The 5,830-nt window shown below is 30.1% G+C and overlaps 1 protein-coding gene across 1 annotated transcript in view; it reads right to left on the reverse strand.

Moving 5' to 3' along the window:
• LOC106473755 (transmembrane 9 superfamily member 4-like) overlaps positions 1-5,449 on the reverse strand; it is a 38,963-nt gene extending 33,514 nt beyond the window's left edge. The window contains exon 1 of the mRNA XM_013934435.2: positions 5,351-5,449. The gene's annotated coding sequence lies outside the window, so the exon portion shown is untranslated. The remainder of the gene's footprint in view (positions 1-5,350) is intronic.
• Between the last annotated feature and the right edge of the window lie 381 nt (positions 5,450-5,830).

The raw sequence follows: 5,830 nt of genomic DNA on the forward strand, positions 1-5,830 counted from the left end.
ATGACTTGTTGTATTGTGATTTATTAGATAAAACAGTGTGAAGGTCACCCTGATTAACTTCTGCTGCTTGTTATGACTTGTTGTATTGTGATTTATTGATAGAACAGTGTAAAGGTCACCCTGATTAACTTCTGCTGCTTGTTATGACTTGTTGTATTGTGATTTATTGATAGAACAGTGTAAAGGTCACCCTGATTAACTTCTGCTGCTTGTTATGACTTGTTGTATTGTGATTTATTGATAGAACAGTGATTTAAGGAACAAGTTTCTGTTGGCAGTAATATAAATGATTTAAGGAATGAGTTTCTGTTGGCAGTAATATAAATGATTTAAGGAACAAGTTTCTGTTGGCAGTAATATAAATAATTTAAGGAACAAGTTTCTGTTGGCAGTAATATAAATAATTTAAGGAACAAGTTTCTGTTGGCAGTAATATCAATGATTTAAGGAACAAGTTTCTGTTGGCAGTAATATCAATGATTTAAGGAACGAGTTTCTGTTGGCAGTAATATAGTTCAGAAGTTTATGAGGAGAATCGATGATTTCCTGAAGAATAAATTGTGGTTTGTAGTATAACTTTTCTCATGAGGAAATAAGCAAGAACAGTCTTAAAAGGCCAAATAGACCCTTTCTGTACATATTTTATGATATTTTAATGCTAACAACAATAAGTCTTTCAATTCTATTTTTAAAGATAGCAAATAGGAAAATAAGTAAAATTGTTTAAGTAAAATAAAGACCTACTGGAGCATAGCGATCATGGAATATACTGTGAAAAAACAGAAATTGGTAACAGAAAATTGGTAATAAACACTTTCCAATAGAAAAGCTACAATATATATTTGTACGATAAGAAATATAGTTACCAAAATACCTAAAAACAATATATAATAGTCCAAAAATATAATTTCATGCATAATTGTGAAAAAACATTGTATAGTAAAATATTATATATGTAATAAAGCTATTAATACACATTTGAGTTACAAAATAAAAAATTGTTTCAGTTACAAAACACACGCGTGAATCCATTAATATATTGAATCAAATCCAAAGTTAAGCCTAAGTGTAAAAGAATTGTCTGACATGATTGAAATCAAACGATACAACGTGTAAGAAGGAATAATAGTGTAATTCTTGGTAAGTATTACATTCACCATTTAATTCTATAGCTACTGATTGGATCTGAACTGTATGCACCAAAGTGCTTGTCGGACATTGGCTCTTGGTCACAGGGTCATTATAAGATAAAGACACACACTCATTGCACTTAAGTTGGTAATATGACAATGTTTTAAAATGGTACCCGAGAACTATTTTACAAAATTATCAACACCTTATCTGAATTCATTACAAATTACTAGAAATGTTGAAACAAAACACTAGAGAAATCCAGTTAAACCACCATTAAACAACTAGCCTGACTCCATTTTCTTTCCAAACACACCAAACTCAACAACTAATACCACCATTTAATTTCTGTAGTGCATATTGGTGTATAGAATACATTAATATTAGAAATAAACGACCTTACAATACCAAAAAAATACTTGTTAGCACCTATAATATTAATTATTTTATCTTTCTGTTATTTCACCTTATAACCTTGATATAACTTTTGTTTACTACAGGTAACTGTTAATTATTTCAACAATAAGATTTACTAATTAATATGTTAAAAGTATGCTGTATAAATGCATGTTACAGATTTTAATACAATCTATTTAACCATTGTACTGTCAGTTTGTGTTTTACTGAATGCTTCTGAAGAAGCTGTAACTTTGAAGATCTAGTGAAATAAAAACAACATTTTGGTGTTATTAAGGTTGTTTATTTCTAGTATTAACTAAAGCACCAGTTGACAAGAACTAGCCTGACTCTCTCACTTTATTCTTCATTATCAAAACACTCACAACTCAATACATAAAACCACCAGTTGACAACAACTAGCCTGACTCTCTCACTTTATTCTTCATTATAACAACACACACAACTCAATACATAAAACCACCAGTTGATAACAACTAGCCTGACTCTTTCACTTTATTCTTCATTATCAAAACACACACACAACTCAATACATAAAACCACCAGTTGATAACAAGCTTGGCCCCTCCTATATTACTTTATATTTCCACACATTATGCTATATTAAACTATATATATCTTATCAGTTTTTAAAAGCTTAGTGCCAAGTGGAGGTTGTTGGTCATATTCAAGGAAATGGGTATAACTTTCTTTTCTCCAGATTTTTTATGTTTCAACAATTCACTTAAGATCAATATCAACAAATTGTACAACAGAGGTAATTTTTGGTAAAAAAAAAAGGAATGTTAAGACAAAATAAGTAATAAAAAAAGTCATACCTAATTTTTCAATAAACATCTGTAGGGTAATTTTATTACACCTCTAGCAAATAAACTTAGCATATTTAAGAATAAAACTACAGTTGACAGATAGATAGAACTCCACTCACTTAAGATAGGGTCAAACCTTTAACTTCATGGTATACAATAATCAGGCACTAGTTAAATTATTGGTATGTATCATACCAGTCAGGAAGGTTATACGATCAATCTTCCCATTGTATAATTAAAAATCCTAAACTACTGTGTGGGTCTGAAGAGAAACAACAGTTTCTGAAAGCCCCTGGTTGTCTCTCAAACCCCTTTGGGGCTTGGTAGATATAACAACCTAAACTGCTGCCAAGTCAGTTAGTTCAATAAGTACGTTTCTTACAATCTCAGAACTACACACCAAGTTCTTCAAGTTACGTACTTAAGGTTCAAGACAGTATTCATTCAGTCCATCACTCTATGCAAATAAGTTAATCAGATTTTGTAAGCAGCCACCAACTGTGCCACACCAAGTTTTAATCTCATCAGAAATAAAAGCATGCACGGCAAAATAAAAGAGAAAGACTGTACAATGTAGATGCTCATGAATGTGGAGTATTAGATTGGTTATTGCTTGAGAATTGATTAGAGCCTATTATTGTTGTGAGTTATAATTGATCATAGAGTTTGTGTTATATTATTAAGGAAATTTTCTAATAATTAATAAGATTATGTTTTGTTTTGTTTTCTTCCTCTCTCTGATACTTTTTCCTAACTTCTTGGGTCTAGATCACATTGTTGAGAGAGAAGTTTGGAATGCAGCCATATTTTTTTGTACAAGTCAGAGTCCAGAATTTTTGAATTGTGAATATATTTATATTGAACTTGTGAAAAGTTCTAATACTTTATTTTTAATAATACTGGTATGATGTTTTGATTATTCTTAGTGTAGAATAAAATATTTCTTTCAACCTTATTGCAGCTACAAAATTACCTTACTTCTTTGCACATTTGAAAGCAAGAGGTTGATATGATAGAAGTTTAAGATTAATGCTAGGCTCCAAGTGTAACAGTTTTATTTTATTAATAGGGTGATTAGCTTTTGAAGTTAGTTGGCTTTAACAGTAGTGGAGGCCAGCACATTACAATAATTTAATTTTCTTTCCATTCAGGGTAATCTTGGAGAAATGTATGGTATCTTGCTGTATGTATCTTATGATTTCCACAAAGATAAATGGTGGATTTACATTTTCTCTCTACAGAGTGAGTGTAAAGAGACAGCCTTGAAGGATAAAATGGTTCCCTGTTAGCCATATGTAATGAAATATTGAATACAAGTCTAAAAGAGGTTATGATTTCATTGTACAGGTCACTTATTAGACCACATTTGAATACTGTGTTCAGTCTTGGGCTCCTTACCTTAAGAAAGACATTGAATTATTAAAAAGGGTTCAGAGAAGGGTTACTAGAATGGTGCCTGGGATGGAGGGGTTGTCATATGAGAAGAAGTTTAAATCTCTCAAATTGTTTTATCTTGAAAAAAGAAGAGTTAGGGGGGATCTCATTGAGGTGTTTAAGATTGTAGAGGGAATTGGTAGTGTTGATGCATCATATTTTTTCATATATAACAGTGAGAATAGTAGGACTAGGGGACACGTATATATTTTGGCAAGGTAGGAATCAGCTAAGACAGTTTCATTTTTCTAACAGGGTGGTTGGTCTTTGGAATGGGTTACCTTCAGATGTTGTAGAGGCAGTAAATTTATGTGAGTTTAAGAAAAAGTTTGATAAGTATATGAATGATAAGAGCTGGCTCTAAGATTTTTTTAAAAATTATTTTAATTTAGTTTAGAGGATGGAACAGCCGAGATGGACCAATAGGTTGCGCTGGTTTCTTTGTTTCTTTTAAGGCCATATGGTCTTCTGTCACCTAGTTTTTTATTATAAAAATAGTGGTACATGTGAGCAGTTTTTTCTTATTAAAATGTCACTGCCATTAGGCTAGTAGTCTACAAAGAACGACTAGAAATCTTAATTTAAAATTTCCAAAATAAATCTCCATAAACGAAATATAAAATTGACTTCATAAAGGAAATGGTTCAATTACAAAATTTAACAATTATGGTTGGGTTACCTAACACATCATAAGCAAAGTAGCAGCTTGATTTTCTTTACACCCAAAAACACCAACACAGCATAAGTATCATGTTACAAGCACCATTTGTGTGTTTTGGGCATCACACCAAGGTTCACTTCTAAATGTAAAATGCACTATGATTATGAACTAGAGTTATTACACATTATTCATTTTATAGAACCATTTCTTATTCAGTACTAAAATGGAACATTCTGTTTTATTTCAGATAAAACAGAACTGGATTTGTTCTTTATTTTGCCTTGGATGCATTATTATTTTATATTAAACTTTAGTTTCTAGTAAATTATCAAATGCCAACAAAATTGACTCATTTTATTTTTAGAACTGTACAGGTGGCAACCCTACAACTATGATTATTGTTGGGTTAACTTACTCTTACTAAACGCAGATGTAAGAGATTTTTTTAAAATTTTTAACCACTTTATTTTCTACAACTATTATTAACATTAAGACTATATCATAAATATAATATCTATTTCATTTATTATATACTAATTTTACTATAGCAATCCTGTAGCCTGAAGTTAAAAGTAAAACTAAACAATTCAACTTTCTATTAATATTAATAATATCAATAATATTACCAGCCTCAACAGTGTATTTTGTATGGATTTAAACTGCACTATGTTCTTTAATGTTATATTTTAAAATTATATATATGTATTATTATATTCTAACTTGATTTTTGACAAAAAAATCGTTGCTTTTGTTTTACTGGTCTGTGCAGTATACTAATACTATTGGTATTACCATATTATTTTGTTTCGCCTAAAAAAAACCAGAAAATTACGTATATTAATTATTATTCCTAAAAATATATACTAAATCTTCGAAATACTAATTTAGTTGTACTCACTAATTTATTCAGCTACGGTGTCAGAATACAGCCTTAGGCTTAAGCCTTATATATTATCATAGGTTTACACTAGTACAGTCTTCTCGCCACACAGTATTCCAAGTAGAAAGTTGCGAAAGTACGTATTACGTTTTCACAAAAGAAAAGAAAAAATATATATATATATATTAAATTTCGATATTAAACTTTTAAACAATTTTTTCTTGCCATCTTATTACTATTATTATTATTATTATTAGAATCTAAACAAAATTAAATTTTCTTAATCATTAAATCTACAAATTTGTACCATTCTTCTCCTTCGAGATGAGGTTGTTGAATATTAATTCTTATTCTTAATGGATACAAGGATACCAAGAGACAGGTTCGAGGATCAGTTTCCAAAATAAAGGAAGGCGAATTTTTTAATGGGTCATTAAAACCGTTGAAACTAACTTAGAAAACTAAACAAACCTTTACTGAGTTGTTGTCTTATATAGT

Source organism: Limulus polyphemus, unplaced genomic scaffold, assembly GCF_000517525.1.
Source record: "Limulus polyphemus unplaced genomic scaffold, Limulus_polyphemus-2.1.2 Scaffold6480, whole genome shotgun sequence".
In the NCBI taxonomy this organism is placed as follows: Eukaryota; Metazoa; Arthropoda; class Merostomata; order Xiphosura; family Limulidae; genus Limulus; species Limulus polyphemus.